Source organism: Mesoplodon densirostris, chromosome 4 (genome assembly GCF_025265405.1).
Source record: "Mesoplodon densirostris isolate mMesDen1 chromosome 4, mMesDen1 primary haplotype, whole genome shotgun sequence".
Taxonomy (NCBI): domain Eukaryota; kingdom Metazoa; phylum Chordata; class Mammalia; order Artiodactyla; family Ziphiidae; genus Mesoplodon; species Mesoplodon densirostris.
This window is the reverse complement of record NC_082664.1, coordinates 112,075,013-112,088,603: the sequence shown is the minus strand read 5'-3', so window position 1 is coordinate 112,088,603 and position 13,591 is coordinate 112,075,013. Positions and strand designations below refer to the sequence as shown.

The 13,591-nt window shown below is 41.1% G+C and overlaps 1 protein-coding gene across 3 annotated transcripts in view; it reads right to left on the bottom strand.

Annotated features, from left to right (window-relative positions):
• UBE3A (ubiquitin protein ligase E3A) overlaps positions 1-7,579 on the bottom strand; it is a 99,651-nt gene extending 92,072 nt beyond the window's left edge. For all 3 annotated transcript variants that reach the window (XM_060096928.1, XM_060096927.1, XM_060096929.1), the window contains exon 1: positions 6,965-7,579. The gene's annotated coding sequence lies outside the window, so the exon portion shown is untranslated. The remainder of the gene's footprint in view (positions 1-6,964) is intronic.
• Positions 7,580-13,591: the final 6,012 nt, after the last annotated feature.

Genomic DNA, 13,591 nt, shown 5'->3' with positions numbered 1-13,591 from the left:
GTGGGATGAACTGGGAGATTGGGATTGACATATATACACTAATATGCACAAAACAGATAACTAATAAGAACCTGCTGTATAAAAAGTAAAATAAAATTCAAAAAAAACAGTTCCATTTTATCAAGCACAATGTACCCCTACATTAGCTACCAAACTTTATCCATTTAATTTCCTATTTTTCTTCTCTGTTCTTTAAACATGTTTGATATGTGTCCTAGTCCATTTAGGCTGCTTATATAACAAAATACCATAGACTGGGTGGTGTATAAACAACAAAAATTTCTCATAGTTTTGGAGCCTAGGAAGTCCAAAATCAAGGCACCGGCAGATGTGATGTCTGGCGAGAATCACCTTCCTGCTTCATAGATGGCCACCCTCTGGCTAGATCCTCACAGTGGCAGAAGGGAAGGAGAGAGCTCTTTGGAATCTTTTAAAGGGCACTAATTCCATCACGAGGGCTCCATTCTCATGACCTAATCAACTCGCAAAGGCCCTACCATCTAATGCCATCACAATGGCGGGGGGGTCAGGATTTCAACATATGAATTTGGGGGTTGGGGGGACATAAACATTCTATAACAATATGTTACAGACATAGCAAAATGTGTAAGAAATTGAATATGAATGAAGCAGCTTAACTAATTAGGGAAGCTTTTCATTTCTTAGGAGCTCTAAATTTGGATTATCTTAAACAGCATAGTTTTCTATCACCAACATGGAATATGGCACATTATCAGCTCACTTCAGAAAACTAGAAAAAATTTTACCTAAATATTCTTTGTGTGAAATGGGATTTATCAATTAGTATACATGTCACATAAAATAGGTGTTCAAAAGACAGGTATTTTTTAATTCTCAAAACAAAAACTTTATTTAGCAAAGGTAAATATTTAGTATCCTTATTCATGGCACACTGTAAGGTTATCAATATTGGCAAATACACACACAAGGCACAATAAGCAGAATTCCTAAGAAAAAAGTACTAAGGTAATTAATAAGCTGGAAATAACCCAGATTTCTCCCTGTGACCCATTAGCTTTATATAGAAAACACTGCTGGGCATCTCATCCTTTCCCTTCCAAAAAACAGGATTATGCTTTACATATGATAAAAGATAGGAAAGTATTTGTTGTATGAAGAAATTGCTGTAGTGGTACCTGCAGTGCTAGAGCTATCATCTCAGAAGAAAATAAAGAACATCCCTTTTAGAGAGGGTGCTAAAGAGTACAAGTGACAAAATGTGACATTTGTCCATACTGAGTGGTACACACACGGTTGTTATATTATTCTTTCTACTGTTTGTATATTTAATTTGGAAGGAAAATTCAGAATTTACGCTGCATCACAAAGAATATAAAAATAAATGAGTTAGCATATTGGCTACAGCTCACAAGGGCAATTAATCCTAAGACTACTTTCTCACATTCAAGAAGGAGACTGCTGAGGTAGAAGTCTGAGACTTGAAATGGATAAGCCATTCTTTTTTTTTTCTTTTTTTTTTTTTTAGTTTCTGCTTTATAACAAAGTGAATCAGTCATACATATACATCTGTTCCCACATCAAGCCATTCTTTTTGATACAAGGAGACAAAAGTCAACAAATGAAAAGAATATGTGTAAAGTACTGGTAGCATCTTCATTCAGCCCTTAGCTATGTAATTTGTGTGTAGCACTACTTGTCTCAAATGTGAAAAGGAACATTCTGAATTACTGAAAGTATGAAAAATGGGCACCTACTAAGACCTAAAAAAGAGCTACAAGCCTGCATACCACAAAGAGACAGGTCAAAAAAAAAAAGTTTCATGTTTTATTTCTGTAACATAAAGGGATCTGTGCTTGACTAACCTCATCTGTTCCCAAAGGGTACAGAAGATCAACTTCTGGAACACAATGAACTGTTAAAGAATCACCACAGTAGTCTCCACACTGGCAAGCCAAGAGTTTCATTGAAAGAAGATTTTTAACCTACTTGGGTTAAGTGTTCAGGGCTTGTACACCACCTCCTTGCTTTATTTGCAGCACAGATGTTGACTTTAATTAATGAAGTCTTACTTAGGATTCTCTTCCAGTCCACATATGACATCTTATGTGAGATTCCAGAAGATTTCCTAAAATTGAACTTCAGGAATAATTTTATCTAGTAAGGTTCTAAGTCTCCAAAACCTCTTTTCCTTTCAGGTCAACCTTATGATTCACTTGCCTTTATCACATTAACAGGAGAGGTCAAAAGTAAAGCAAATTACAGAAGTGATTTGACTTTGGACTAATAATACTGAATAATGCATCACTAACTATTAAGATCTACTGTTTATTTCAAATGTAGTTACCAAATATAAAATAAATTCACATACTAAGTATTTCCAAAAATAGTATTTCTATGGAAAGGTTAAAAATGTTAGTAGAGAAAAGCATGAAAATATACCAAGGTTCCAACCGTCTGTCCACCCCGACCAACCTGTTTTCTTGGGCAAGTCACTAAATCAGTTATAAGGTCACTTCATAGAGTACCATTAATTTACTTTTTCAAGAATGATCTCATTTGAAAATCATTCCTCAGAAACAAAGCAAGTATCACCTTTACCTGACAGAAGGAACCGAGCCAAGGCTTAGAAAGCTAAATGGCCTACGCATGCCTAGCTAGGAAGCTAGAGAAGGAGGATGAACCCACAATCTTCTGACACCACAGTTAGTGTTTCTTCCTCCACATCAATGGTTCTCCATGGCTTTCATTCACAGAACCTGTTGAGACTCTAAAGCACTTAAAATTTTATATATAATTTTAGGGCGTTCACAGTCACAAGGCTTAGAATCAAACAGTAATAACTGTCAGCTAAATCTCATGTGCAAACAGCAGTAAAAAAAAAAAAAGTACTAGCCTTATTTCATTTTCAGATAGACCTTATACTTAATGATCTTTTTTTTAACTTACTATCCATAATGGTATTTATGTGTTAAAGGTAACAGATAACTCAGATCAAAGCACTGTGACAATTTTGAGATTAAATGAAAAGTTGGCAAAGAAATTTATCATGTATTTGTAAGTCATCTCATTAAAAAACTATTTATAGGGACTTCCCTGGTGGTCCAGTGGTTAAGACGCTGCACTTCCACTGCAGGGGGCGCGGGTTCAATCCCTAGAACTAAGATCTCGCACGTTGCGTGTGCAGCCCAAAAGAAAGAAAAAAGAAAAAACTATTTATGTAGCGTCTTTAAGTATTTCAAACATCTCATGTTTTGGACATAGGATATAGGCTTGTAGATTAACACTATTTCCACTTACTGTAATTTTACTTTATTTTCTTTATTAGAAGAAAAAGCCCCACTTCCTCCAGTAACTGCTATGGTCAGAAAAGGCATCTTGTTGAAGGTTGCCTTCTACTAATATCATAGAAAACACTCACTTAACTGCAATAAGGTGGGTGGGCATTCTCAAAGCAAAGTAACACTCCTCCCAACAGGTAAGACAGAACATGTACCATTGTGTGCAGAGTCCTGACCTGGAGTCGAGGCTCAAAATGTGCCCTGGCTCTGCCACCTGGTGACTTTAAGAAAACCATCTTAAAGCTCTGCACTTCAATTTCCTCATGTGTAAAACAGGAATCGCCCTACTCAGGCTCACAACTTCTGTGAATTTATAACCAGAAGACAGAATGATGACTGTCCCAGAAAAATACCAGAGTATTTACAGGCAACTTGCCAAAGTAAATTTATTTTTTTTATACATACACATACACACAAACAATAACACATTATGTGCCAGATATTGGGTGGAGGATTGGGACCAAGATATGAAGTATCTAACATGTGCTAGACAGTGTATAAAGGAAGCAGTAAAACAATATTCTTTAGAACAGGAGATGGGAGTAGGAGGTGTTGAGTCCATAGAACTGCCTGAGGAGTGGAAGGGCACCAGGAGAATAGGGCTCCATTATTTGACAGGGTTTCACAAAAAGTGTTATATGGAGAAAGTCACTAGACTATACACTTCCAAAAGACAGAGACATGAGTCTTGTCTTTATAGCCCTTACACCAAGCTCAGCTCAGAGTAGCCACAGTAGATACCTAATAAATGTTAGCTGATAACTAAGTCATCCATACTCTGGTAACACACTCTCTGGTAAACACTATAAGTCCTTGTCCTTAAAAAGTGAGTTCAAAACCAGTAAGCAAAATAACAATGTAAAGGATAATATGTTAGAGTCCACTGTCTATAAGGTGCTTTGAGAACATTCAGAAAAACTGGGTAGGAAGACTTCAAAGGATAATACTTATTAAGTGCCTATGTGTTAGGCATTTCACATGCTTTAATCCTCACACCTCTAAGTTAGTCTCATCACCCCATTTTACAGATGACAAAACTTGCAGCTCGAGATTAAGTAACTTACCAAGGGTCAGACAACCAGGGTAAGCCAGAATTAAAAGCAGGATCTAACTCCAAAGCTATTTCCACTATACATACCATAATGTCTTTGGTTTTTATACTTTACCTTTACACTTGCAGTGGGGAGAGAGCAGGGACTGTCAAAATCAGCCAAAACTTTGTCGTCCTGAATCATCATGAAAAGAGCATCTAAAACTTTACCCAAGTATTTTACTTGAAAAATCACTTCTGAGAATTGGTCTTCACTCATAAAAATCATAAAACTAATTTTTTAACAGCTGCATATGTATACTCAATGTCATGTGTCTACATTTTGACCTATACAACTACAGGTCTAAACAAAAGGGCACAACATGACTGAAGAACGTGACCAGTAATCATTTAAGAAAACAGACACTTACTTGTAAGTGTTTGGGCTGAAAAATTTAGGTATGATCCATAGTTTTATATTATTCCACTGACTGCATATTGAGAGAAACAGCAAATTATTCCAAATATTTTTTTAAGGGGAGAGAGGATTGTTTTTGGAGGGGAGAGAGGAGGAGTCATTTAGAAATGACCTATGGTTTAAGGAATAAAACATTAAATGTTATGTGTCAAAGACACTGTAGGTATCCAACAAATCTTGTTAAATGGACTGGGCAAGTGGGATGAGAATGTGTCTTTCTCTCACTTCTGACTTAAGAAGCTTTTTTTTAAGCCATGAAAAAAAGTGTAAATTTAAGAGATATGAAATACAAGCAGCATATAAAACCTGTGAAAAGGAATCAGAACATTGTAATTTGTGTCTCTGTGTAAACTCCTCAGTAACCCGGCAATGTCAGAAGATGGTGTACATGTTACTCGGCACATTAATGCTACTTAGTAAATACTGACACAATAAGACTTTCATAGTTTACATTCTAATTTTTTTAACTATTTTTGGTTTGCTATTTAAAGCATTCCTTTCGTGCCACAGGAGTTTAAGTCTTTTTTTTTTTTTAATATTTATTTATTTGGCTACGCCGGGTTACAGCTGCGGCATTCGGGCTCTTAGTTGTAGCATGCGGGATCTAGTGCCCTGACCAGGGGTCAAACCCCGACCCCTGCATAGGGAGCCCAGCGTCTTAACCACTGGACCACCAAGGAAGTCCTGAAATCATTATTTCTTCAGGCTACTTCTTGTTTCTGTTTTTGTCATGATTAATAATTTCTTTAATGGGCTTCTGGTCATTCTTTGGACTTATCAGCACCATCATTAATATTGTATTTTTTCATTAAAAATGTGATAAGCAGTTCAGATTTACAAGCAGGATCTAATTCCAAAGTTATTTCCACTTCTTTTTATCTTCCTAAACTCTAAACTTTTTTACATGGTTTACAAAATAATCTCTTAAGTAAGGGTACTTACTCATCAGAGGTGTGAGATAACACTTCTCAGCCCTCTTGTCCAAATCACTTGACAACATTTACTGGGTATCTCAAGTGTCTTTCACAAGTAACTTTTTAACAGTTGTACTTCTGAACTTTAGGTCGTTTCCATTTCAATCCCCCTTCTCCCCCCTGCCCCCAGATAAAATTTTGGGGTAATCTGCTGCTTCTCTCAATATTGCAGATAGTGGAGTGATCCGAAATTATGGGTCATACCTGTATTCCTTTCTGATTGATGGATGTTAACTTCGGACTGTAAATCCCATATGCTATTAGCTGACATTTTCGACGGCACCCTAGCCACTTAATAAATATAATAACAAACAGGCTTTGTAATGTTTTTTAACATATCCATAGAACGTTTTTAAAAATTCGGAAACTAAATTATCTTTCAAGGATTCTAAGATTAACCAAACAGCGTCCATATTAAAATTATTTTTAACAATTTTATGGATCAAAACGCCTGTCGCATTAAATTCTGACTTTATCAACAAAATCCTCCACACCATGACGAGTCCTTTTCATTTTCTCAACTGGAAAAAAAAAGGGCCAACTGTTTGCAGGTTTGCATTTAATAGTCTCCAGCAAACCCAGTAGCTCACGTTTAATTTCAGAATCGCGATGAGTAATCTGTGAACACAACCCCTGGGCTTGATTTACCACTTCATCCGTCCTCCCTCCCCATCAGTCGACCCCCAGAACTCCAACCCACCAAAGCACACTTCTATATATTTCTTCACCAAGGCGGCCAAAATCTCGAAAACAGCGAGGAAGAGCTCCACTTGGAAGGAAAAGGCCAGCCCTTCCCAGCCTGAGGCCCAGGCCGGCCCTGCGAGCCCCACTCCAAGGAGGGCCACCTCTCGACCGCCAGCACGCCCCGCCCCGGGCCCGCTCGTGTCCCCTCGGGCGACAAAACCCTCCCTCCCTGCGGCGCCCAGCCAGGACTGACAGTCACGGCAGGAGCAGGAGCAGCAGCAGCCGCTGCTAGCAGAGGCCTACTTCTGGCACCGGCCTCTCCAGACCGCGCGCGCCCCGAAACACTCGGCCAGGCGGGGGTGGGGGCGTCCCTACCCTCGCCGGAGCCTGCCCCGAAGGGGGACTTGGGCGGCCGAGGAGACGATGGGAGGTGCCACCCGGCCGCCCCGGCCCAGGCCCGGTCCTCAGCCACACTGACCTGTCGTCGCCCCCGCGCCTGGGCTGCGGCCCCCGCAGCAGCAGCCGCTTCACTGGTCGTCGCAGCCCTCGCCCGCCGCCTCCGCCCGCCACCGCCTCGTTCTCTTTCGTTGCCGCCACCGCCGGCGCTCATGCGGGACCCGCGCTTCCTTCTCCGGAGACCGAGACCGGGAAAGGAGGCGCAGGGGCCGCAGAAAACCCCGCGCTCGTCGCCAGCCGCCGCTCCGCCGCTGCCTGTCCGCACAGGGGGGCTACGCGGCCCGCCAGTCCGGGGCTAGGTGCGAGGTGGTCCGAGCACAGACCTGAAGAGGAGCCGAGAGAGGCGCCGCCGCCCGCGGCCGTGAGCGCCGGGTCGGCAGAGGTGAAGCTCAAGTCGGCGCGGCGGCGGATGGCGGGCGCCCGAGCCGGCGGAAGGCTACGCGGAGGCGGGGTGCGCGAGCAAGAGAAGGGCGGTGTGTCGAGGTTCCGGCGATGGGGAGTCAGGCTCTATCGTCTCCTGCAGTCACCCCGAGCCCAGTGCCACCATCTTGGGAAAAACGCGGATCTCGCGGCCGCGGCGCAAGCGGGGAGGACTGGCTGGGCGGGCCGAGTATCCCGGCAGGCAACGCGCGCCACCCGGCCGGGCGAGGGCTCCAGGCCTGGACGCATGGACGCGGGGCGGGGCCGGTGTGCGCGCGGGAGGGCGCCGCGCTCTGCCCGCCCTCCACAGCCAGCTCCGTTCCCCTCCTGCTTGCCGTCGTCGCCAGCGCAGGGGCTGTTGGGAAGGGGAAGTAGCTAGCGCCTCCTCGGAGTCCCACCAGGTTGGTCGCCATATTGGCAGTGGGAAGAGGGGGCGATGTCTCTTTTGAGCCACCGTGGTCTGTGGCCCGACAGAAAGCAGGCGGTACACTCCGGAAACCCCCTGGAGCCCTCTGGAGTGTTGGCGAGTCCCGTGGTCAACCCAACCGAGGAACGTGCCTGAACTTGTACGCTCCCGATTTTGTTGGGGAATGAATCGGCTCCGAAATTGCGCCAAGAGGGCTTTGATAGCTGCCAGCCCCGCGGTGGGGCAGAGCGCTCCATATTCTAGGTCTCCGATCCCAGCCCCTTTACGCCCTGAGCTGCTTTGTAAACATTGCAGAGGTAGCCCAAGAGTGCAGACCAGCTTTCAGGGGACCAAGGTCATCTGCTTAGGACTTTTGCCAACACACGATGTGTCACTAGTTTACATGAAGGTGAAAGCCTGTCTCCTGCAATTTTGACCTTCAGTAGGTTGTCGATAAAGAGAAAGTGGCCCCTTAGTTGACCCCAGCTGGATACAGGCTAATTCTGATCCGTATGACGACTGAATCCATTTAAAGCTGTGCGCCTTCATATTTAGCACCAAGGTCACCATCTTATTTAAAAGGATTTTTTTATGGCTCTGCAACACTTACTAGCAAAGCTGTAATGGGGTCACTAACAATTCATATCCTTACGGTTTGCGGCTTTTGCTGATAAGTCCATAGAATACTGTATGAGATACCATTCATCTAGTATTCAAACTTTTTATATCAACAATAATACATAGCAGTGAAATTAGCTGTCATTCTTAGAACATCTTTTCTATATAGTCAGAGATATATATATATATATATATATATATATATATATATATATATATATATACATATATATATATATATATATATACATATATATATATATATATACATATATATATATATATATATACATATATATATATACTGCTTCCCAACTAAAAAAATAAGCTAGTGGAATTTAAATTATTCTAGGACAACTGATGATAAATGACAGTATTAAAGCATGCCCAATTTTAACTCAGTTCCTTATTCTTTTCATTTTCTTACAGATTCTCATTTGGAAACTTTGCAGTTATGTTTTATGGGAAAGATTAGTTAACATCAGTCTCTTAAGAATTTACCTTTGCGTATTATCAAAATAGGCAAGTGTAAATCTTTAAAGACTTTATTAGAGTAAAATAAAATATTACTACAATATCTAGCATATGAAGATTCTTTTAGCAATTCTACTTCCTCTTAAGTAAAAATTGTCTGAATAATTAAATGTAATTTTTTTTGTAATAACCTGGTATATCAAATGTGGCAGAAAACCATGAGTTCCAAGAAAATTAAAGATGAGAAATAAACCTCTTAATTAAATGTCAGTTAAATGCCAGTTCTTTACTAAGATCAAAGAGGATCCCAATTCCTCCTTGAAATCTGGAGAAATTACCCATAGCCCTTTTAGCTCGTTAGTATTAAATAGGCATTCTTATGTGTGATGCTAGTGTCAGACTTGTTTCAAGAAACCACTGTGTTGTTTGCCTTGTCCATGTTCAAATTTCAAAATGTTTGCTGGTAAAAATTACCAGTATGGAACATTGTCAGGAATCCTTAGAATACTAATAGAATACTAATAGATGGACTAATGATAATCCATCTCCATATATATTAGTTTTTATGAATAATTTTTTTCCCAAGTCAAACCCATATTTTTCTTCAGGTACGTTTTCCCAGAAAAACAACTTAGTAGCTACCAAGTTAAGTAGTAAATTTGTTAGACTATTGTAGGCAAAATGTAGTTTCTAAGTTTCTCATTTCAGGTATAAAGTGAAAGGAGCAGTTTAATTTTTTTTAGCATAGTGCATTAATTCCTTTAACAAACTTTGAACTTCTACTATTTACCCAGAAATGTGCCAGGCTTTGGAAAACAATAAAAGATCAACAATCCCTATCCTTGCCCTCAAGAACTCACAGTCCAAGAGGAAATCACCAGTAAAATGAAATTTATTTCAGAGTAACCCAACAGTTTTTATGGAACAGTTTGCCCCAAATTGCTGATGAAGTTGGTTTTTTCAACAGGGCTGTTTTGTTGCTCAAGATTTCTTTTTGATGTGAGTCACAACAGATGAATCAAAATGCAAAAACACAATTTTTTATTACCTAGCATGCCCCTGAGATCAGGAAGAAGCTTAAAGAATGGAACAAAAAATGGTCAGATATGGTGGGATAAAAGTTACTTTTGCTATATTTAGGTTGCATCAAAATGTTACACACTCAACTATTGAAAAAGACTAGGCTTTCAGTATATGAGTAGCTCTCAGTATTTAAGATATACTGTTGTAAGGGCTTCCCTGGTGGTGCACTGGTTGAGAGTCCGCCTGCCGATGCAGGGGACACGGGTTCGTGCCCTGGTCCGGGAGAATCCCAGTGCCGTGGAGCAGCTGGGCCCGTGGGCCATGGCCGCTGGGCCTGCGCGTCCGGAGCCTGTGCTCTGCAACGGGAGAGGCCACAACAGTGAGAGGCCCACGTACCGCAAAAAAAAAAAAAAAAAAGATATACTGTTGTAGCAAAATTAATTCCATGAAAAACATTGCCTGGCATATGACAAGTGCTCAGTAAATGTTAGTGCTTAGTAATAGCTGTAGTGATATTAGCATTATCTGTATCATTGTTTATCATTACGGACTTCAGGCATTAACTCCACACCTTCACCCTTATTCCTACAGATTACCCAAATCTGTACTCCCCCTGATCTCCTGTCCTAAAGTATGAGCCATCTTTCTTCCTTTCTACAGCTAATATATATATTATGTATATATGGGGAGAGGTGCCCCTCAAGACTTAATCCCTCAGTCATTCCCCCTACTGTTCATTAATTCTCCTATTAACTTTGTCCTTTCTGTTTGGAAAAGCTATCAGATTGCCATTTCCTTCCAAGTCCCTCTTCAGCTACTGAAATTTAGCATGTGCCCCCATTTTACTATCAACATATACATTGCTAGTGTTAGTGTCAGTAATGGCATAATGATCAAATTTAAAAGTTGCTTCTCAATTTTCATGGTATCTGACCACTTTGCAGCCTTCCACACTGCTAACCACTACCTACTGGAAACTGCTCCCTTGGCTTCCATCACCCTGAATTCTCCATCTTCTGTGTCTTGGACCACTCTTTCTCAAGTCTTCTTTACAGAATGCTTGTCCTCTCTGCTTTTGGTTCTCTTCACCCGCCATTATTACAGTCTCTCACAGAACTATTTATGTATACTCTTTCTCTATCACTTATATAAGTCAGGAATGAAATCTGAATCTTGAACACTGACCTCACTCAGAAACTTGAGACATGTATCTTCAGCCCCTTATTGAAAATTTGTATTGAATATCCTACAGGCACCTCAAATTCATCCACGTCTGAAATTGAACTGCTGACTGTGTCCCATTTTTCATCATTAACTGAGATGTGGATAATAGTGGAGAGAAGCAGGTTTTGGAAGAATAAGCAGGAATTGGTTTTTGCAAATGTTAAATTTGAGATGCCTATATCTCTGTAGTACAGAATGATTGCTAGTTGGCCCCTAATATGCACTCTACTCTACTCTTCATCCATGATAATGGAATATCTAGCCAGATACACAGTTGCCTGTAATAAACTCTCTAAGTGTGGCCATGTCACTAAGTTCTGACTAGTGAGATGTGAGCAGAAATGATGTGAGCAACTTCCAGATCATACTCTAAAAGAAATGAGATGCTCCTTTCCCTTTGTCCCTTTCTGATGATTGGAATGTGGTGGGGTTGTGAGCTACAGCAATAAGATGTGTCCCTGAGCACTTCCTGAGTCACAGTTTGTATACCAGTGAACTTTGGTGTGAGACAGCTACTAACTTCTATAATCTGCCATGGTTACTCTAGATACCTTTCACTGCAGCTGACCTTGTATCCTAATATCCAAATGAAGAAATCAAGGAAGCAGGTGGACGTAGGCATCTGGAGTTAGGGGTGAATGAAGCCAAATCACCCTACATTCTTTGACTTGATTGATGACTGTACCATCTGTGGCAGTCCCCAGTCATAATGTTAGTAATCCTAGATTTCTTCCTCTTCCTCACTCTCCTGACACTTAGGAGGCAAAGTTACATATTCCTTAAAGAATTGATTTTAGAATTAGGTAGCATAGCAAAGTGGTTAAGAGCATAGGTTCACAATTTATTAACAACTGCAAAAATGCTGGGCAAAATCATAAACTCTGTGATTTGGTTTTCTCATCTGTAAAATTGGGTTGTTGTAAGGATTACATGTTAGTGTACATAAAAGCACTTAGAATAATGCTGCGTACGTAGTACAAGCTCAGTAAAGGTAAGCTTTTTTTTAATCCCATGCAAATTCCAGTTCTGCCGCTTACCAGACATAGAAACTTCAATTAAATATTCAATTAATCTCTCTGTTTCCTTGTCAGTGAAGCAGGAAAAATAATAGTACTGACCTCATCTGGCTACTGTGGAGAGTGAACAGGGACAGTACATGTGAAGTGTTTAGTGCCTGGCATATGGGAAGCGTCCAATAGATGGGAATAGGCAATACTATTACTATTAGTAGCTGTTATTGTCATTATTATTATAACATCCATTTCCTTCTATATAATCCCACTGCTGCTACCATAATTTAGACACTTAGTTTTTCTTACTTGAACCAGATAAGCTCCAGAAGGGCAGGGCCATTTTATCTTACTCAGTATTGTATCCCCAACACCCGACACAATGCTGGTCCAGTACTTTCCTACTGAAGCATCTCATCATGGAATGTTTTTTAAAGAAACAAATGTGAATCTCATTGCTCCCTTGCTTGAATATAGCAGTGGCTCTTCATAGCTTTCTGGAAAATGTTCAAACTCCAAGAACAAGGCCCATTGGAGGTGGGCCCTGCCTCCCAGCCCCGTTTCCTTCCACTCCCCTCATGGATCCCTTCCTGGAGTGGTACTTTACAGTCATTTGGAGTCCTTTTGCCTGCAATTTGTTCTGTCTTTTAAACAACTTCAAGCACCTCCTCTGAGAAGCCTCTCTAATCTTTCCAGGCAGGCTTGTTGCTCATGCCACTTCTTCCTATCATGTCACTTTGCACATACTGTTGGTTTATGTGCTGTGCTTACAATTCTGTCTCCCCTTAAGTTCCTTAAGAGAGGAGAGTGCCTTTGGTTTGCTTTTTGTTCCCAGTATCTATCTCCGTAGCTAAAACCTGGCAAGTCCTCAAAAAGGGTTTGAATGAATGAGCTAATATATGGTAAAGTAGTGTATCTTTGGATATTTCACTTTTCAACTGTGCCAAGCAGAGATACAAGGTGCAGAAGTGCCTGCCTATACAATTTAGTGGGGACAGAAAAATCAGGCAAATAAATCTGTTTTGATAAATTATCAAAGTAAGATATTTTAACTTGTTGTGAACTCCAGCAACTAAGTAAGCAACAATATGTCTTTTAATCTTTTGGGACCCTAGTATTATTATGTATAAAATTAAGATAGTGAGCAAGATAACCTACAAAATTCTCTTAAATCTACAACTTATTCAACCACTAAATGTCACTAATTGCACATATATCCAAGACTACTTAAGAAGTCATTCAAGGGCTTCCCTGGTGGCGCAGTGGTTGAGAGTCCGCCTGCCAATGCAGGGGACACGGGTTCGTGCCCGGTCCGGGAAGATCCCACATGCCGCGGAAAGGCTGGGCCCGTGAGCCATGGCTGCTGAGCCTGCGTGTCCGGAGCCTGTGCTCCGCAACAGGAGAGGCCACCACAGTGAGAGGCCCACGTACCGCAAAAAAAAAAAAGAAAAAGTCATTCAAGCAGAAACCTGCA